The sequence below is a fragment of the Malaclemys terrapin genome, chromosome 1, assembly GCF_027887155.1.
Source record: "Malaclemys terrapin pileata isolate rMalTer1 chromosome 1, rMalTer1.hap1, whole genome shotgun sequence".
Classification (NCBI taxonomy): Eukaryota; Metazoa; Chordata; order Testudines; family Emydidae; genus Malaclemys; species Malaclemys terrapin.
Window position 1 is genome coordinate 7,072,337 of NC_071505.1, and position 21,783 is coordinate 7,094,119.

General features: G+C 52.0%; 1 protein-coding gene across 1 annotated transcript in view; it reads right to left on the minus strand.

Annotated features, from left to right (window-relative positions):
• The window catches only part of LOC128830334 (collagen alpha-1(VII) chain-like), a 181,470-nt gene extending 172,272 nt beyond the window's left edge, over window positions 1-9,198 (minus strand). The window contains exon 1 of the mRNA XM_054016154.1: window positions 9,035-9,198. The gene's annotated coding sequence lies outside the window, so the exon portion shown is untranslated. The remainder of the gene's footprint in view (window positions 1-9,034) is intronic.
• Window positions 9,199-21,783: the final 12,585 nt, after the last annotated feature.

The following is a 21,783-nucleotide window of genomic DNA, read 5'->3' on the forward strand; positions in this document are numbered from 1 at the left end:
ACATCAGCAGGGTCTACATCCATCAATTAATATTCAACACATTAGTATGCTTTAGAAATCATACCCCCCATAATCCACAGGACTGCTCCATGTAGACAAGCCCTTAGATACTGGTGTTTGTTGGATAAACATTGATGGGGGGGGCGGTATTTTATCAGTGTTTATTGGTTAACCTAAAATCAGAAGCCCTATGTATTTGTTTATCTGGAGCAGAGGTGAAAGGTCCCCCTTGCAGAGCTGTGTATCTACAGAATCAGAGGTAGACAGATATTGGAGACAAGGAGATCAAGAGATAGGAAAAAAGAGAGAGAGAGAGAGAGAGAGAGAGTAGAAAGTTAAGTGGTCAACTGATTGACGACTTAGCTAAAAGCTAGATTCTGCTGCCCCTATTCATGTTGAATGCTTTCCATAGAGTCACTCACAAAGAAAAGTCCTGCTCTGCACGTTTCAGGGGATTGGAACTGGCCCTAAGAAAAGAAGGCGCCTTTTGTTTAAATCCCATGAATAGGTCCAGTTATAGGGCCCAGTTCTGATCTCACTTATGGTGACACACTTTCAGTGACTCGAGTATTGATGCCGGGGTAAGATGAGAATCAGGCCCACAGCTTTTCAAGGAAGATTGGAAATGGTGATGCTCCAAGTGTCTTGCTGCTGTGTTTGAGCGGGTATAACGGGGCCCTGATCCTCGGCTGTGGTCTCTTGGCGTGGCTGCGATAGAACTAATCCTCACCTCGCTGAGCTGTCCATCTGCTTTTCTTTCCTACTTAAAGGTCAAACAAGACAAAAGTCACATTTATTTTTAACCAGAAAGGGTCTTTTCGAGAGCTGATGCACTTCCCCACTTCGATGCTCTTTGTTCACTTGCTGCTTGGATTTTGCTCATTGTCGATTTCATTTCTTAGCTCTCATGCACAGCGCTGGCACTTTTTGGGCTGCCCAGCAATGCATAAATATACATAAAAAATAATCCGTTCTCATCCCCGTTTAAACATGATGGACCCGTTCTGCCACTACCTTGTGTCACCTTTTATACCAGGGCAAACAGGGCATAAAATGCTCCCACTCTGGGTTGGCAATGTTTTACACCCACTTAGCACTAATGCAAATGGCTAAGCAAGGTACAAGTCAGTGAAGAATTGGTCCCACACAGTCATCTAGTCATTAGGTTTTTATCGAAAGGTTAAAAGACAGGAAACACAGGGTAGGAATAAATAGTCAGTTTTCCCCTGGTCCCTCACTGTACTGGGACCTGTGCTGTTCAACATATTCATTAATGATCTGGAAAAGGCAGCGAACAGTGGAGTGGTAAAGTTTACAGAGGATACAAAATTATTCGAGATAGTTACTGTGACGTTGTGCAGTCTATATGGTTTTATAAAAACTTGATAATAAGTCAATATAATGTAACTGAGATAGTTTTAGAGAAAATACGGTAATAAGTGAATGTAACGTAACTGGGATATGCTTCATGCAAAAGGTCTCTTGTAAGGTATCATTACAAAGCTTATAAGCTACTGAGTATGATCATCTGATTTGTATGAATGTACCACTCTTGTATCTAAAACTAGAAATATAAAATGTAACTCTGAGGGCCTATTGTAATTGTGTAAAGTGTGGACCATTAATGATGGTTTGGAATCTTGATGACTCCCATTGTCTGCAGATGGCTGTATTTACCTGTGAATCTTCCTGTATATGTGTGTGCTGGCAAGTGGGCAATGAAGTCTTGCAGTGACATGTGATCATGTCACCTGAACTGGAATCCATCTTTAACCTGGTGCTTTTCCAGTGAGGGGGGGTGGAAACCCAGAGGGACAAAGAGTTCCCGCCTTATGCAAAAGATATATAAAGGGGTGGAAGAGAACAGAGAGGGAGAGAAGCCATCATGAAGAATCCCCTAGCTACCACCTGAGCTGCAACAAGAGCTGTACCAGGGGAAAGAATTGTGCCCAGGCCTGGAAGGTGTCCAGTCTGAGAAAAACTTACTGAAACATCTCTGAGGGTGAGATTATCTGTATTTAGTTTGATTAGGCATAGATTTGCGCATTTTATTTTATTTTGCTTGGTGACTTACTTTGTTCTGTCTGTTACTACTTTGAACCACTTAAATCCTACTGTCTGTATTTAATAAAATCACTTTTTATTTAGTAATTTACTCAGAGTATGTATTAATACCTGGGGGAGCAAACAACTGTGCATATCTCTCTATCAGTGTTATAGAGGGCGAACAATTTATGAGTTTGCCCTGCATAAGCTTTATGCAGGGTAAAACGGATTTATCTGGGTTTAGACCTCATTGGGAGTTGGGCATCTGAGTGCTAAAGACAAGCACACTACTGTGAGCTGTTTTCAGGTAAACTTGCAGCTTTGGGACAGGTGATTCAGACCCTGGATCTGTGTCTGGAGCCAGACAGGAGTGGCTAGCTCAGCAAGACAGGGTGCTGGAGTCCTGAGCTGGCAGGGAAAACAGAAGCAGGGGTAGTCTTTGCACATCTGGTGGCAGCTCCCAAGGGGGTTTCTGTGATCCAACCCGTCACAGTTACATCCCAAGCTGATTACGAAGAGCCATGGGGAGGTGTCACAAAACTGGGTGACTGGGCAACACAATGGCAGATGAAACTCAACATTGATAAGTGCAAAGTGCTGCACATTGGAAAACATAAACCCAACTATATATATAAAATGATGAGGTCTCACTTAGCGGTTCCCACTCAAGAAAGAGATCTGAGAGTCACCATAGATAGTTCTCTGAAAATTTCAGCTCAGTGTGCAGTCAAAAATAGTTAGGAACAATTGGGAAAGGGATAGAAAATAAGACAGAAAATCAGGATGCCACTATATAAATCTATGGTGCACACCATGAATACAAAAAGAACAGGAGTACGTGTGGCACCTTAGAGACCAACAAATTTATTTGAGCATAAGCTTTCGTGGGCTACAGCCCACTTCATCAGATGCATAGAATGGAACATATATGAAGATGATATATATATATATACATACAGAGAACATGAAAAGGTGGAAGTTGCCATACCAACTCTAAGAGGCTAATTAATTAAGATTAGCTATTTGTTAGTCTCTAAGGTGCCACAAGTACTCCTGTTCTTTTTGCAGATACAGACTAACACGGCTGCAACTCTGAAACCTGTCACCCTGAATACTGTGTCCAGTTCTGGTTTCCCCTCTCAAAAAGGATATAGTGAAACTGGAAAAGGTTCAGAGAAGGGCAACAAAGATGATCAAGGGTTTGAAATCGCCTCTGTGGGAGGAAAGACAAAGAGATTAGGGCTGTTAAGGTTAGAAAAGCTGACAGTGAAGGGGAGATACGATAGACATCTATAAAATGGTGTGGACAAAAAAGTGTTATTTACCCTTTCCCACAACAGAAAAATGAGGTGTTACCTAATGAAATTAATATGCAACAGGTTTAATTCAAATAAGAGGAAGTACTTTTTCCACACAACCCACAACTAATCTGTGGAACTCATTGCCAGGGGATGTTGTGAAGGCCAAAAGTATGACTGGGTTCAAAAAAGAATTAGATAAGTTCATGGAGGACAGGTCCATCAATGGCTATTAGCCAGGATGATCAGGATGCAACCCCAGGCTCGGGGCAACCCTAAACCTCTGACTGCCAGGAGGGGAAGATAAGTGGATCACTCCAAAACTGCCCTGTTCTGAACACTATCCCTGAAGCTCTGGTACTGGCCACTGTCGGAAGACAGGATATTGGGCCAGATGAACCATTGATCTGACCCAGTATGGCCATTCTTATGCTATGTTCTTATTATTATCTTTATATGGTAGCACCCAGGAGTTCCAGTCACAACTGAGGGCCCGTAGGTGCTAGGAGCTGTACAAAAAGATTTCTCTTACCCCCAGGAGTGTACAGGCTAAGCAGATGACATGCGCATAGGTGAATACAATGGACAGACAGAGGAGATGGTACCAGTGAGATGATAGTGAATAGCATATATTGATCTATTTTAGGCACCACTACAGCCTTCATTACGTAGTGCCTGAGCATCTCACACTCTTTAATGCATTTATGCTCGTAACCCCCCACTTCGAAGTAGGGATGTGCCATTATCCCCACTGCACAGATGGAGACCGGAGACAGAGAAAGTGACTTGCCCAGGGTCGCACGGCAAGTCTGTGGCAGGGCAGGTACTTGAAGCCAGGTTTCCCAAGTCCTAGGCTAGTGCTTTAACCATTGGACCATCCTTCCTCTGCGACAAGTTGCTTCCCAGCCAGCTGCCTGCCCATCCTCTGGCCAAGAGGAGCATGAGCAGCAGCGAGGCCTAGTAGACATGGCACGGGAGTGAGAGCAAGAGGTTCTTGCGTTCTAACTAACCTCAGCTCCCATTCCCTCTATGGCAAGCCTCTGAACCTGTCTGCTCCCCAACCCAGGGGCCAAGCTGTGGGCGGCTCGGTGGGTGAAAGATGAGAGGAAGTCATTGGTTCCCCGGAAACAGGAGCCCATTGCCTCCATCCCTGGCACTCCCCCAAGTAGAGATCCTGGGAAGGACCCCAACACGTACACCTTCCAAGGACTCTACCTATAGCCTGGGTTGTGGGAAGGGCTGGGTGGGTACGGTAGCGAGCTGAGTGGGGAAGGGTCTCTGGAACAGCTGGCTATCCAGAGGGCGGTCGGAGGCCGTCGGGTTGCGGTGGGATGTGTTTGGTGCTGATGGGGGCCAATGCTTTCTCCCCACTTGGTCTTGCTTCTGGCCCATCTGCTGTTGCTGGCTCCTCCATGTCTCACCAGCTGCCCGTCTGAGGGGAGATCCGAGGGCTGCCTGCCACAGCAGCTTCCGGCATAGTGGAGGCACGGCAGAGGAACCCCAGCAGCCCAGCTGGAGGCATGCTGGGGAGGCATCTCATGACTCACGTGAGATCCACCCTGCTAGCCGCCCCTCCTTGCGGAGAGCACTATCTACTTGCGGAGAGCACGGGGGGGCTGTGGGGATCACTGGGGCACCCTTTTGCAGGCAAAGTGGTTGCCCCAGATACTAGCCGGTGCAGAAGAGGGATGGGGCCCTGGACTCCTCTCTTCCAGCCATGCCCCCTCTGGGGTGAGAAGTGCCTCAGGGCATGCTAGCCAGCCCTCTCCTGGCCCTGAGGGAGTTCCAGCAGAACCATCTGCAGTTGGGCCGTCAGACGGGTTTGACACCAGGACCTTCAGCATAAGTGAACCTGGGCCCTGCTCAGGCCAACAGTGAGGTTTGAACCCAGGACCTAAGCATGAGTCTCTACCCCTCACACTAAAGGAGTAAGTCCATTCACTGGCAATTGTGGTAGACTCGTATCCCCTGAGGTGGGGCAGCCACCAAAGGGGGAACAAAGAGTCACTCTCCTTTAGCGTGCAATAGTCTGTCTCCTCCATAGTGCACCCTCTCCCCATGCACCCACCCAGCAGCAACTGACCCTTGATGCGTAGGGTTGTTTTCGATGTACAAATATGGGCCCCCTCGATTCATGCATCTCACATGTTAATCACTGGCTTCCAACAATGCCATTGGCCAGATGTTTCCCAGCATGGCTCTCCCATTCTACAACAGATTGGCAGCCGTTCCCACAGCGTAAAAGATGAAGTTTTACCCCCGACAGCCCAGTATCCGCACTCCTCCTTCACAGGCTCATTCCCGCACAGTTTGCGAGACGTACAAATCAGACTAAACGAGCGCCGTGCAGCTCGGTCCCAAACAATGGAGAGATGTCACCCACTGTTCTTCTACCTTTTCAGCAGATAGTGAATCAGAACATGATTTTGCTAGAGAAAAAGGGCAATGAAGTGCCAGGCCTCAGCAGCACAGACACAACTGGTGCGACCACTGCTGGACTACTGTGTCCAGGTCTGGTGCCCACAGTTCAAGAGGAGCGTTGATAAATTGGAGAAGGTTCATAGAAGAGCCACAAGAACGATTAAAGGATTAGACCTGCCTTATAGTGATAGACTCAAAGAACTTGGTCTATTTAGCTTAACAAAGAAGGCTAAGGGGTGACTTGATTACAGTCTATAAATACCGAGATAAGGAACAAATATTTAATAATGGGCTTGTCAATCTAGCACAGAAAGGTCTAACACAATCCAATGGCTGGAAGCTGAAGCTAGACAAATTCGGACTGGAAATAAGGCAGAATATTTTAACGATGAGAGTAATTAACCATTGGAACAATTTATCAAGGGTTGTGCTGGATTCTCCATCGCTGACCATTTTTAAATCAAGGGGGGAAGATTTTCTGAAACATCTGCTGTAGGAATGATTTTGGGGGAGTTCTCTGGCCTGCGTTACACAGGAGGTCTGACCGGATGATCACAGTGGTCCCTTCTGGCCTTGGAATCTATGAAACTTCAGGCAGAACAAACTAGGTCAGGGGTTCGCCACCGTTTTCTTAGGCCCCCCAACATGCTATAAAAACGCCACGGCCCAGCTGTGCCAGAAGAACTGGTTTTCTGCATGTAAAAGCCAGGGCCGGCGTTAAGGGGTAGCAATCAGGGCAATGCCCGGATACCCATGCCACAAGGGGCCCCGTAAAGCTAAGTTGCTCAGGCTTCAGCTTCAGCCCGGGTGGTGGGGTTCAGGGCCCCGGGCTTCAGCCCTATGCGGTGGGGCTTCAGCTTTCTGCCGCCCCAGCAAATCTATTGTTGGCCCTGCTTGGCAGCCCCCCCTAAAACCTGCTTGTGCCCCCCCCAAGGGCCCCTAGACTGCTGGTTGAGAACCACTGTACTAGATCCAAAACTTAACAACAATAATTCTGGGAAAGGCAGGGCTGGTGTCAGCTTTGCACTGAAACAACAAGCACTGTCCTGACATAGAAATCGGGGTGGGGTGGGGAGCAGCACCCTGAAGCCTCCATTCTGCAGGAGATCAAGGTCCCCTTGTGTTAGGTGCTGTACAACCCAGTACAACAAACAGTTCCCCTGCCCCACAGAGCTCAGAATCTAAGATGAGGACAAGACACAAGAGGTAGATTGAGGAGGGGATATGGAACAGCAAAGACGGGCAAGTCTCCATAAACTAGTAGCTACAGCTGGGCATCAATCTACTTTATCCCCGTCTTGGGCAGGGTTGTTCCCTGCAGGAAGTGTACTAGTGCATTGCTCAGATTCGTTTTTAAGGAGACTATTCCACAGCCTCACTGCTCGGAGGATTTTCCTGACACCCCTTTAATCCTTTGTGCCACACTACAGCTCTCTCCCTCCTTGGAGTTTACACCCTTCTGGTATTTCCATAGCATCAGCACAACAGCATATTACAGTGGTTTTGCTCCTAGAACAAATAGCAGCCTACTATGCTAATTGGACTGTATTCTCCCAGGTGAAGTATTTCCAATGGCTAGGTGGGAAAGGGTGGACTTCCCCATTTTCTAATTTGGTCACAATGATCTGGCTCATGTGTCGCCACAGCCCTCTGCTGGATGGAATCAAAACTGCTCAACTGTGGCTCATAAGCTCAATACTGCTAACAGCAACTGGAGATTCTCTTTCAGTGGAAGGGGTAGCAGCCTGTGCTGTTGAGGCAGGAGAATCTGGGTTCTTTTCCCCCACTGCTGCTGGGCAACTCCAAGTGACCGAAGCCTAAAGCATAGGAACAAACAACGTTTCAGATGAGCATGGATTTGTTACTTTACTGAACCAGATGCCCCAGGTAACACTCAACCACCGTTTTGCTCCAGCCCTATTCCCAGACTCATAATTATGAGCGAGCTTTAATTCAGCTCATGGTCCAACTTTCCCTTCTGGTGGCCAGAGCCGGAGGGGAGGTGGCTTGCAATCCAGCCCTTCATTATGCCAGTAGTTGGAGGTCAGGCTGTGGCTGGGAGCCCTGAACGTCACAAGTCCTAGGAGGCTCCTGTCACTTGCACCTTGGCAGATCTAGAGTAACTCCCCTGAGGCCAGTGCAGTTACTCGGGACGGACACCCGAGTGGCAGCGCAGAATTCAGCCCAAGGAGTGCAATGACCGTGCGTATTGCAGGGGCTGCGTGGCCCGGCCAGAATGAAGCCATGTGGCATCACGTCAGCCCCTAATACTATTTCCTCTCACACGCCTAGAGCCGGGTGGAATATTTAGTTCGCTACGAGACTATCAGAATAACAGTGGCCTTATGGGCTGCTCTGTGGCTATTGTGACTTTGATCCAGGATTTGGTTTCAACACCTGTTATTTTACCAGCACCTTGGGCATGTTTGGAAACGGAACGAACGCCTAGTAAACCCAGCTCCTAGTTCTAGCGAGGGGAGGTCGTCCTGGGCTCACACTCAACGCTCTGCATCCTCCCCACCTCCCACCGCTGCCCCAGGGATCCCAGAAAGCATGTGCACCGTGGGGCCGCAATTCTCCACAGGGGTGAAACGGAGGATCCACACTCTCGACACGCAGCAGGGGCAGCGTCTGGGATCAATTGGAGGGGAGGGGGCTGTACAGCATATCGAACATTCTCTGTCGGCCAGAAATTCAATCATCTCGGACGCGATTAGATTTTAGCCTGCAAAGCCGGGGGGAGGCAAAAAGTGGAAGACGTAATGGAGCATATAAGCCTGTGAAAAGTCAGGGAGGGGACGGGGCGACCCCCTGGCCGCACAAGCAAACCATGCCCCTGCCCTGCAGCACAGATCATTTCTATTAGACGATACTCCAGAGACATTGCCATTCGACATCAGTGCTAACGCGCTCCACGTCGCAGCCTCCGACATCCTAATGTGACACAGGCTCTAAAGAACTCCTCTCTGCTTCCACAAGCTTCCCCCCAGCACTCCCATCAGCACGGTGCGTGCCACAAACCGACAACTTGGGAAGAAAGTTAATGTGTCAGACCCCACAGGCTGCAGATTCCCCCGCAACCCCCCCATCCCTTTCCACTTATCTCGTCCAATCCTTCGCTACATTTCTGTGAGAGTTTTTCACGACAGGGTTCATTGCACTGTAACAGGAGGGTTTGAAGAACAACCTAACGGACGGCATGGAGAGATTTATATTGCATGCAGAGAGAGCGCTAGACATAGGCAGTCACTAGCACTAGCAAAACTTACCCGGGTGAAACGTTCACATCTCGGATTTCCCTCCAGGTAAAGGAATGATACAATCATCAGAAGCCTTCAAATTCCTCTGTCCCACGAGGAATTTGCAAGGGTTCGGCTGCGTAATCCCCCAGCTCCTGTAGTTCCACACCGGAGACGTGCCGGTCGCATTGGCTGGAGTGCAACTCTCAGCACAGTTGGAAGAAGTTATGAAGCAGGAGGAGGGGCCCGCTCTTTATTCCGGGGAAGACGGCTGACAGGGGATGGGCTGTGCTTGGCGGAGGGGCCGTTTCCCCCCTCACGCTTTCGACGGGAATGGGGGGGGTGGGGGGAAGAGAGCTACCTCATGGGCAAAAATAAATGAATAAAATAGCTGCACGCAGCAGGAATGTCAGAGCAAAGGGCTCCCTGCGCAACAGAGCGCCAGGCCTGAGCACCTGCAAGGAAGGGAGGGAAATGGGGCAGCGGGGACAGGTTAGGTTACAAGGGGGCAGAGGTAAGAAAGGCAAAGGGAATGCAGCAGCAGGCTTGCCAGCAGCACTTCGCACCTGATCCACAAGGTCTCGGGGCGGGGGGGGGGGGTCATTGCCTCCACTGGCTGTAGGCCTCTCGCAGGGAGAAGGGGCTATTTCTAGCAATTGGGGATGATTAGTATTAGCTGCAGCTCAAGGGAAGGGGCAGATTCCATCTCGCGCAGTCAGAGCCTGACACTGCTTCCGTACTGCATGAGTTGGGGACGGGGGTTGGATACACCCTGAGAAGCACCTGGTCAGGCACTGAAATCAAACAGAATAGCCCTTTGCACTGCAGGTCTCAATCCATGGGGCTGAAGGGCTTTGTAACCCTGGACAAAATAAGTCTCAACACCCCCTTTGAGGTCAGTTAACACTGTCCCCATTTCACAGAGCGGAAAACTGAGGCTTCACCAAACCTAGGAAGGTAACCGAGGAGCCCTAACTTTACCCATTCAGACAATGCTAATCCCACTCCAGCCGTGTGCACAGGTCTAATGATTGGTATTACAGCAGCACGCATACATATAGCGAAACTTGGTCCCATTGTGAGAGGTGCTGACCATACACATAGTAAGAGACAGTCCTTAGTGGATGTCGTTTGGGGTTTAATTACCTTTATTAATATCATAGAATTATTTCAGGCTCATTAATAAAAGATTATACACACTACCAAACACTAGGCAAAATATGTTAAACATATAACCAGGTCCTGCCTCAAAGAGTTTAAAATCTAAGGCCCTGATGCTGCAAACATTTATGCACATGCTTAACTTGAAGCCCAAGTGCTCCGAGAGTGCCCCTTTTCCACTGGGCTGACGTATGCTGCATCCGTCTTATATATTCCACACACACCCCTTCTGTCCCCAATACCCAGGAAGCTCAGATGGCAGGTACATTGTGCAAGCAGAATCATGGCATTGCCTACATCCCAACCCTCCCTGCCCCCTCTGTGCCCACTTGTTCTTGGAGAGGAATACTGAGTGGGCAGTCTCTGCTGTGCTAGGTAGTGCGACTGGTTCTTGGGGTACCCAGGATTGTGAGTCACCATGTTATCCCCTGCCTGCAGCAGGAGGGAGTCTTGCTAGTGCTTGGCTGGGTGTCAGTTCCCTACCACCACCAGCCTGTGAGACATCCAAGCAACCTCCTCTGGGCTAGGCCAGCCCTTACTTTGCCTTGCAGTTTAATAATAGGTGCAGCCCAGTCGCTGAGTCCCTTTGAAGTGTTCCTCTTTGATATCCAGTTCCTGACGCTGGCTACTCACAGAATTACCGGGTCTGCTGTTCCCAAAGAAACAGAGTAAGATTCAACTCAGGACCAGCACTTTCCTGAACATCACAGCACTGAGGTAGTAAAGATACACAAAAGGTTACATATAAAACAAAATCATAATACGCTTTCTAGAGACTAAACTTAACTAACAGGTTAACCTGCTGTCCAGAGAAGTTCATCTCACCCAAAGTCTGCTGCAGCATTGTCAAATAAGGTTGACTGAGACCCCGGTTTTATGAATGCAAGCATGCAGTTTACTTCCTCGGTGCAGGATAGCGAGGTGGGTTTTTTTAGCCTTCTGGAAATACTCCCAAAATTCATTGTCTTTATGCAGAGATGGGATAACCCCCTGTGTTTTCCTGTGTGCTCCTTTCCTGATGCCTTCACATCTCTTCATTAACATTTGTCTTTGTATGTAAATGGACATCCATAGTCCTAGCTTACAATGCTCAATATACATCCTTATAGAAAGATGCGGTTTCTTACCTCCTGCTTGGAGGAAAACCTGTTTTTCACCTTTGCTGGTGACAAATACCTTGACACAGACTTTCAAAACATATTTTCAGTGTATATGCAGAACTCCTTACATAGCATCTGTACATACATTTCACAGTGATGTCAATGACCAGCATGCCACCAGCTTTCCTTTGAGACCTCACATGACATTCTTTGGTAAACTAGAATGTACACACCAGACTCATGAGACGTCTGTAAGCCCTCTGCACCCCCTTGCCAGCTGGCATTAGAGATTCTTGGGTCACAGATAGGCCCTAAGCAGCTGTGTGGTGGAAGGTAGAGTGTCTTACTCCTGTCATCGTCTATAGACTCGCAGTCAGTCTTCGTATGCATTTATTAAAGAAAGCAACTACAACTACATATGCAGGAACAGAGTTGCACACAGCTCAAGTTCCAGCTTTGTCTCCTCTTGTTTACCAGGGACCATACCCAGCCTGAAATTCTGTAAAGCACACAGCAACATCTAGCACCTGAATAATAGATGGCAAGCACACATATGATAGCCTCTTGCATAGTCAAAGAGAATGAGGCCTCTTAATTTTCACAGTTCAGTTGCTGGCCAGAGCAATTGGCAGCAGTAAGCATGATAGTGGAAGGGGATGGATGGTCCACATATCTCCTTCATTCCATTGGCCATCCCATCGGACAGGCAGTAAGTACCTAGGGCGTTCCATTAAGGAATAAGGTACATTTGCTGCTGAACTAACTAATTTTGAAGCTAGAAATACAAAGACTCGGCTGACCACGGGTACTGCCCTAGCTTGAGGGGCCTGGCCTGGCATGAGGCTGGCTCCAGGAACGGGCTTCAAAAGCTACCTTTGCCCCACTCATTGTTTTCTGACCTGCACCATCTGCTGTACAACCACAGCTCAGAATCTGGCCCCATTCGTTGATGGGCGTGCACACCCAAACTCCAGTCCTACCTACTTCTCAGCTCTGATCTATCCTTAGATGCGGCCCACCCCCAGTTCATTCCTTTGTCCAAACTTTCCTTCTATCTACTCTTCCTGTTCCTATATTTGGACCGCCTTTCACACACCCCCAGATTCTTAGACCAGCCTCCTGGGTAACAGGCACCCCATGCCTATATATCTCACTTCAATAACCTTTCAAACACCCAGCCAGGGCCGGCTCTAGGTACCAGCCCTCCAAGCATGTGTTTGGGGCGGCACTGTCCAAGGGGTGGCACTCCGGCTCCTTTTTTTTTTCTTCCCCCTTCGGGCGCTGGGAGCCGGTCCTGAGTGGAGGTGAGCTGTGGCGGTGGGGGATGCAGGGAGGGCCGCAGGAAGTAACCCTGGGGGGGCAGAGGAACTGCTTCCCCCCCCAGCTCACCTCTGCCTTCTCCCCCGAGCACGCCGCCGCTCTGCTTCTCCCCCCTCCAGCCTGGGAGGGAGCGGTAGGAGGGGAAATGCGGCACGCCCAGGGGAGGAGGCGGGGCTGGGGATTTGGGGAAGGGGCGGATTGGGGCGAGGCCGGGGGGAGTGCAGGAAAATTTTTTCGCTTGGGGCGGCAAAAAACTTGGCGCTGGCCCTGCACCCAGCTATTCCATGTTTCCTTCCAGCTGCAGTCCCTGTACACCCAGCACTTTGCCTGCCCAGGACTCTGTACCCTGCAGGATTGTAGCTACTCATGCCTTAAGGACCAGTTCTGCAAGCACTTGGGCTTAAAGTGAAGCATGTGCATAAATGTTTGCAGCATCAGGGCCTTAGATTTTAAACTCTTTGAGGAAGGGACTGGTTATATGTTTAACATATTTTGCCTAGTGTTTGGTAGTGTGTATAATCTTTTATTAATGAGCCTGAAATAATTCTATGATATTAATAAAGGTAATTAAACCCCAAACGACATCCACTAAGGACTGTCTCTTACTATATGTATGACTGAGACACCATTCCTTCCCATTGCTCCTGGAAAGAGAACAGCTGCGCATCACGCCATACTGAAGGGCTAAAGGGAAAGGCCTTGGGGAGAGGTTTTCCCTATCTCATTAAAAGCACCCCCAGAATTAGATGTTTGGGGTATTGTAGTGAGTCGGTGTGGCTCCCCTCCTGCCCAGAAGAGGGAGCCCACGTGCCGGCACCAGAGTGGGTGGGACCACCACCGCCTGTCCCCGCCCCCCGGAAGTCAAGGGGCGGGACAGGAAGTATAAAGGCCGGCCGCCCGAGCTCAGTTGGCGGCCAGCCACCACAGGGAGCAGACGTGCGGCCGGGAGCTCCCGGCCGGGAGACCGTCGAAGACCCTAGCTGGCCTGAGCTACCCCGGGCCCGCTACGAGGAGGAGCCGCCGGAGCCCGTTCACGCCCGCCACTGGGAGAACCCCTGGGAACCGAACCCCGCTAACCCTGAGGGTGAGACTGGACCCGAACCCCTCAGCCCCTGCTGCTATCCAGAGGAGCCGCCTGAGGACCATTGGCCGGACTTCCCGGCAGAGCTACCAGACTTGCCGCCGAGCCCGGGCAGAGAGGAGCCCATGCAGGTGGACTGGCCCGATCCCGGCGCAACGACCGAGGTAGGCTGTGAGGGGGATCACGGAAGTAGCCCGGGGATAGCCGACCCCGGTCCGGCTGCAACTGAGTGTGAGCCTATGTCAGTGTGTTGCGGTCTGGATACCCCACTGACCAGCAGCGGCAGCAACCGCTGTTAGGGCCCCGGGCTGGAACGCAGTGGAGTGGGTGGGCCTGCGTTCCCCCCTGCCACCCTCCGTACGGGTGGCAGGCTTCCCCCTCACCCAACGCTCGGCTACAGCAAGCCTAGGCGTACCTTTGAACTATTTGCTCGCTCAGCCCCTGCAACAAGGGCCTGAGCCTTACTGTGTTTGCCCCGCCCTGCTCCAGGGCCTGGGCTCTGAACTATTTGCTCGCTCAGCCCCTGCAACAAGGGCCTGAGCCTAACTGTGTTTGCCCCGCCCTGCTCCAGGGCCTGGGCTCTGAACTATTTGCTCGCTCAGCCCCTGCAGTCAAGGGCCTGAGCTTTAACTGTGTTTGCCCCGCCCTGATCCAGGGCCTGGCCTCTGAACTATTTGCTCGCTCAGCTCCCTGCAACAAGGGCCTGAGCTTAACTGTGTTTGCCCCGCCCTGATCCAGGGCCTGGCCTCTGAACTATTTGCTCGCTCAGCCCCTGCAAACAAGGGCCTGAGCTTAACTGTGTTTGCCCCGCCCTGATCCAGGGCCTGGGCTTTGAACTGTTTGCTCGCTCAGCCCCTGCAACAAGGGCCTGAGCCTAACTGTGTTCGCCCCGCCCTGATCCAGGGCCTGGGCTTTGAAATATTTACCCGCTCAGCCCCTGCCATAAGGACCTGAGCCTAACTGTGTTTGCCCCGCCCTGATCCAGGGCCTGGGCTCTGAACTATTTGCCCGCTCAGCCCAGCAAGCAAGGGTCTGAGCTAACTGTGTTTGCCCCGCCCTGATCCAGGGCCTGGGCTCCTGAGCTTTAACTGTGGTTGCTCCGACTCTGCACCAAAGAGCCGGAGTTTCAGGACTAACTGACTGCTTATTCCCAGAGTAGTGAGTCGGTGTGGCTCCCCTCCTGCCCGGAAGGGTCGAGCCCCGGCTAGGACCTACTACATTTGGCGCCCAACGTGGGGCACGAGCCCCTGCCCCTGTGAGAAGGGGCTAGAGGGGGAGTGGCAGTTGCCCCCCCCCCCCCGTTCTAAGGAATGGATATGGAGCGGCTGTTTCAGCTGCTCACGGAGAGCCAGGAGCGGCAGCAGACGGCCCAGCTGCAGCAGCAACAGCAACAGCAGGCCGCTCAGCTCGCACAGCAACAGCAGCGAGATGCCGCCCAGCTCCAGTTGCAGCAGGAGCAGCACACAGCCCAGCTCGAGCAACAGCAACAGCTGGTGCGGCAGTTGGGAGTCCAGCTGCAGCAGCTGCTGGTCACGCTCCCTCGCCCCGCACCGGGGCTGGCAGGGGAGGCTGCAGAGATGCCGCGGTTAGCTGCCCCCCTTCGCTTGACTAAGATGAGCCCAGACGACGACCCGGAGGCATTCCTGGTCACGTTCGAGCGGGTAGCCCTCGTCGCCGGGTGGCCCAGGGACCAGTGGGCTACTCTCTTAGCCCCCTACCTGACGGGGGCGGCCCAGGTGGCCTATCGTGGATTGGCGGCTGAGGAAGCACGGGACTACGACCTGGTGAAGGCCGCGATATTGGACGCCCTCGACGTCAGTCCCGAGACTTTCCGACAAAGGTTTCGGGGCCAGACTTACCCCACCGGGGCCCGACCGCGGGTAGTGGCCCAAACCTTAAAAGAGGCTTGCCGACGGTGGCTACAGCCCGGCACCCGGACGGCGGAGGAGGTAACCGAGCAGGTGGTGTTGGAACAGTTCGTGCACACCCTACCCTCCCGAGGGCGCGCCTGGGTGCTTCGCCACCGGCCGACGACGCTGGCCCAGGCAGTGTCGCTAATGGAGGACTTCCTGGCCGCCGAAGATGCAGTAGGGCCCACCTTCCGCCGCCCCGGGCCCGAACCAGCCCGCGGCGAAAAGAAAGGGGAACCCCTGAGCGGACCACGACCCCCCTCCGGTGGCTAATGCGGATGAAAGATAATAATGCCCGCATTATGCGGTGGTACCTCGCCTTACAACCCTACGCATTTACGGTCCAGCATCGAGCTGGTAAGGACCATACGAATGCGGACTTCCTATCCCGCATGGGGGAGATGGCAGGACCTGGCCCCGACAGGCGGGAGCCAGTCTTAAGGGGGGGGGGGGTGTAGTGAGTCGGTGTGGCTCCCCTCCTGCCCAGAAGAGGGAGCCCACGTGCCGGCACCAGAGTGGGTGGGACCACCACCGCCTGTCCCCGCCCCCCGGAAGTCAAGGGGCGGGACAGGAAGTATAAAGGCCGGCCGCCCGAGCTCAGTTGGCAGCCAGCCACCACAGGGAGCAGACGTGCGGCCGGGAGCTCCCGGCCGGGAGACCGTCGAAGACCCTAGCTGGCCTGAGCTACCCCGGGCCCGCTACGAGGAGGAGCCGCCGGAGCCCGTTCACGCCCGCCACTGGGAGAACCCCTGGGAACCGAACCCCGCTAACCCTGAGGGTGAGACTGGACCCGAACCCCTCAGCCCCTGCTGCTATCCAGAGGAGCCGCCTGAGGACCATTGGCCGGACTTCCCGGCAGAGCTACCAGACTTGCCGCCGAGCCCGGGCAGAGAGGAGCCCATGCAGGTGGACTGGCCCGATCCCGGCGCAACGACCGAGGTAGGCTGTGAGGGGGATCACGGAAGTAGCCCGGGGATAGCCGACCCCGGTCCGGCTGCAACTGAGTGTGAGCCTATGTCAGTGTGTTGCGGTCTGGATACCCCACTGACCAGCAGCGGCAGCAACCGCTGTTAGGGCCCCGGGCTGGAACGCAGTGGAGTGGGTGGGCCTGCGTTCCCCCCTGCCACCCTCCGTACGGGTGGCAGGCTTCCCCCTCACCCAACGCTCGGCTACAGCAAGCCTAGGCGTACCTTTGAACTATTTGCTCGCTCAGCCCCTGCAACAAGGGCCTGAGCCTTACTGTGTTTGCCCCGCCCTGCTCCAGGGCCTGGGCTCTGAACTATTTGCTCGCTCAGCCCCTGCAACAAGGGCCTGAGCCTAACTGTGTTTGCCCCGCCCTGCTCCAGGGCCTGGGCTCTGAACTATTTGCTCGCTCAGCCCCTGCAGTCAAGGGCCTGAGCTTTAACTGTGTTTGCCCCGCCCTGATCCAGGGCCTGGCCTCTGAACTATTTGCTCGCTCAGCTCCCTGCAACAAGGGCCTGAGCTTAACTGTGTTTGCCCCGCCCTGATCCAGGGCCTGGGCTTTGAACTATTTGCTCGCTCAGCCCCTGCAACAAGGGCCTGAGCCTAACTGTGTTCGCCCCGCCCTGATCCAGGGCCTGGGCTTTGAAATATTTACCCGCTCAGCCCCTGCCATAAGGACCTGAGCCTAACTGTGTTTGCCCCGCCCTGATCCAGGGCCTGGGCTCTGAACTATTTGCCCGCTCAGCCCAGCAAGCAAGGGTCTGAGCTAACTGTGTTTGCCCCGCCCTGATCCAGGGCCTGGGCTCCTGAGCTTTAACTGTGGTTGCTCCGACTCTGCACCAAAGAGCCGGAGTTTCAGGACTAACTGACTGCTTATTCCCAGAGTAGTGAGTCGGTGTGGCTCCCCTCCTGCCCGGAAGGGTCGAGCCCCGGCTAGGACCTACTACAGGTATATTTTGATCAAAAAGGCCAGGCTCTTTCGGATTATGCTGGAGTTTTAGGCCATTATTAAGATTTCCTGTAGATCAAAATCTTTAATGTAAAAGCAGACACCAAGATTTGGTTTTAACAATTGAAGCTAAATTGAATGATATAAGGATCCAGGATCCCTGAATGCATCGTTCTCAGACTGAATAGACCTAATTGCAATTGTATCTGCATTCTACAATTATATCTATTCGTATCTACAGAACCGGGTAATCATGATGAACTGATGCTGTTCAGTCTAAATACATTTTATGCAAGAGCTGGGTGCGAGTGGCAGGTTTCACATGTGGGTCCGAACTATCGCACAGTCAGGGGATGGGGGGTGGGGGTGTTTGGATCTAAGGGTTTGGTTCAGGTCCATCTAGGCTTGGGATGTCCACGTCTGAGTTCTTGTCTTTCAATAGCCAGACAAGACAGCCCTGACACAACCACACAAGAGCTAGTGCCTTTCATGAAATGGCCTCTAGTATTATTAATGCGTATTGCAGTAGCAGGAAGTGGTGCCAACCAAGGGTCAGGGTCCCAGTGTGCTAAGCGCCAGACCCACAGGCAGTTCAAAGACACTCAGTCCCAAAGAGCTCACCCTGTAGGTTATGGCAATACACAACAGGTGTATGAGAAACAAGCAGTGGGAGGATTACGTTCCCCTTAAGGTTTATAGATCAGTCTCATTTTGTTTTGGTGCTGGTGAAAGAAGCCAGATCGACGGCCTTGCAGCTGAAGTCCTCTGCCCACGGAATGGGCACCACATGGTTAACAACTAACATGCCCCACCCGTAATGTGGGGGGAGATGGAAGTTCGATGTGCATAGCCCATTTGCTCCTTGGCCTCTAGGGGTATATCTACAGAGGGATACAAAACCTGCCACTGGTCTGGGTCAGCTGACTCGGGCTTGCGAGGCCCGAGTTCAGACATTCGGGCTCGAACTGGACTCTGAGTTCTGGGACCCTGTGAGGGCAGAGGGCCCCAGAATTCAGGCACCAGCCCAAGCAATTTTTAGCCCTGCAAGCCCACGCCTGCTGACCCTGGCCAGCCGTGGGTCTTTTATCCGCGTGTAGACATTAACTGGCCACTTTGTTACCAGGGTAGTACCATCATAGGGTGACCAGATGTCCCGATTTTATAGGGACAGTCCCAATTTTGGGGGCTTTTTCTTATATAGGCCCCTATTACCCCCCACCGCCGTCCCGGTTTTGTACATTTGCTATCTGGTCACCCTATGCCATCAGGACATATGGTCACTTGCGATGTGAACAATCCGTCCACCAGGAACTGGACTGGAAGCACTCACTCATTGCCCACCAGCCAGATCTGCCCCGTGCAGATTCAAAGTGATGATCTGGAGCCAAAAGACTCTGTATCTCATTACCAGAGCCCTGAGCCACCTGGCTCCCGCCACATTCTAAGGGGGAGGGGAAGCTGGTGCTTCAAACTTGTCAAAACACCCAACTGCAAGTCACAAAAATAAACTCAGCTGAAGCATGTTTGGTATGTTTCCAAGAGTGGCTCATCAGATACTCCAGCAATCAGCAATATTTTAAAGCAATCAAGTGAAAATAAGACAGGGAAAACCAAGAGGATCCTTCCTGTGCAATCATCCCCTGCCTTAACACTGACCTTCTCGGAGAGGAAAGACTTCTCATTCTGTAAAGTTCAGGATTCCCATTTAGCAGAATGGCTTGCCACCGCAAAATCATTCATCAGATGACTGCAGAGAGAGTTTGCCGGCCCCCTGCAAGCTGGGGCACATACACGTCTCTGTCTGGAAAGATGCAACAAGGGAAACTCTGGCCATGTTCTCTTGACCTCTTCATGCACATGTATTGCTCCAGCCCATTGCCTGGCAAGGAGACTGAAGGGGCCTGTGTATTGGCTCAATGAGCTAAACAGAGCCAAGCAACCTCACACGGACTCAGTAGCATTCTGCTGGGATCAGTAATTCTGGGGCGCTGTGTGCTACCGTATGGTCTGAAACACAATGACTGTGCCGTCAGCAGGTCCCATGCCCCGAGGAGCGATTGACATGCTAGATTCCTTTCTGCCCTGACAGCGAGCATACTCACCCTGATCATCATACTCATCCCTGTAGCCTACTCCCAATATCACAGCCTTCCTCCTTTTTGTCTAAAATGCCGCCTCTAAAATTACCTTCCCTGCTGGTCTTTCAGTGCACATCACTTCCCTCATGCATCCTTCCAACAGCTTCCCCATCAGCTTTCCCCTTCTTGTCCTGCTCTTCAGGGCCTTCGCAAATCACCCCCCACCTCCATCTCTGATTGCGTTTCCTCCCCACTCCTACAAACGACACCAGCCTCGATGCCCCGGTCACCTTCTTTCCATCAGTCCCTTCTCTTTGCCTTTCCACCTCATAGAATCATAGAAGATTAGGGTTGGAAGAGACCTCAGGAGGTCATCTAATCCAACCCCCGGCTCAAAGCCACCTCCTTTTTCAGGCCTTTCTGCCTAGGATTCCATCAGCCGGGACCAACCCTGGGGATTTCAGCACAGGCCTCCACCACAGGCTGTTACTCCTGGATACCCTGCCATTTGCCGGGCCATCCTGCTCTCTCTGCATTGGAGTTCCTCATTAAGACTCACTTCTCCTGCCAGGCTCTAAAAGAGTGAATTAAAAAAAAAAAAAAGTTATAACACTTCCCTGAACTTCCCATTACACCCAGCCTTCTCCAGTTCCTCTGACACTAAGATCTTTGGGGCATGAAGTGTCCTCCATTTTAAGCCTGATCCGATGCCCGATGAAGTCAACAGAAATACTCCCACTGAGACTTGTATTGCGATATGTGCCCGTACAGCAGCAAGAGCTTAGGATAACAAGCAATGATCACTAAGCCAGTTATAAACAAGGCACATTGTTTTCAGGCACCCCAGCCCACAGGCATAACACCTAATGTACCAGTAGTCACTCATCATTCACACCAGCGTGTTCAGTCTGAGCAGCATTTGGCCCCTTTATACCGTGATTGTGCAATATCAGGCCCCATTTTGGGTGATGCCCAGGAGGTTTAACCCGTGTTTCGAGCCCTGGCATTGCTAGTGACAGGGCCCCACTGAATCAAGGCTACAGAGGAAAGAGACATTAGAACTATCTCCCTGATCAGCACAGGATTGTCTTTTATGCTGTATTTTCCAGTGCTTTGTCTAATGGGAGCTGTCTCAAGGAATGGAGCTCCCATCACGTCCCATGACAGACAGTTGCAGGGCCTCATACATCATACCAGGGGTGCCGGAACAGGAGGTCCAGGGGCCATGGCCCTCCCACTTTTTACTGGCCATAAGGGCAAGCAACGGCAGAAGCAGACAGAGAGGAGCAAGCAGGGGCGGGGTCTTGAGGGGAAGAGGTGGCACGAGAGCAAGGCCTTGAGGGAAGAGGCGATGTGGGGGTGGGGTCTTGAGGGAAGGGGCGGAGCAAGAGCGGGGGCTCAGGGAGAAGGGGCAGGGTGGGAGTAGGACACAGTTCGTGCCCCACCCCACACTTTTAGGGTGCTTCTGCTGCTCCTGCATCATAATCTCAGGAACATTTTCCCTCTCCATTTCATTTCTCTTATATATTCACGCTTGCAGTGCTCTAAATAATTCTTTCCCTTCCTTGGTGTGAACACTCTTTCTACATTCATAGGAAGTTATGTCCTTCTTAGCCACCATTTGGTCAAACTATTCACATCTGGGGCTCCTCGAAGCCAATCCCACCAGCTCCCTGAGTATTTTGGTTGCTCTTTCGCTGAACACCGCCCCCACCTCCACGCTGGTCCTGCTAGTGAAGGCAGGGGGCTGGACTCAATGACCTTCAAGGTCCCTTCCAGTTCTAGGAGATGGGATATCTCCATTAATTATTATTATTATAGATATCTTTTTGCTAATACCAATCCCAGAACTGAACGCAGTTAGTCCCACATTCAGGTCTGACAGGTTTTCTATGATGGCCCCTACCCCTAAGGCTCAACTTGCCTGACGGCAATGTGTTACGGCAAGCTACGTGGAACAGGAGCAAGATGAAAGAGGAGGAAGAGAATGTCCCATCTACAGCACAAAAGAGAACCATGATTAAACATGGTTGCAGACAAGCCTTGCTGTAACATGCTTCCTGGGGGCGGCACCTGTCATGGCTCCCCTCTCAGGCCAGATTTTGGGAAGAGTTCAGAATCCAACAGCTCCCATCATTCTCCATGGGAGAGGAGCGCTCTAGGAGCTCCGGTCCCTTCAGTTAGGTGCCTTCATGGGAGCTGAGCTCTTCTGAAAAC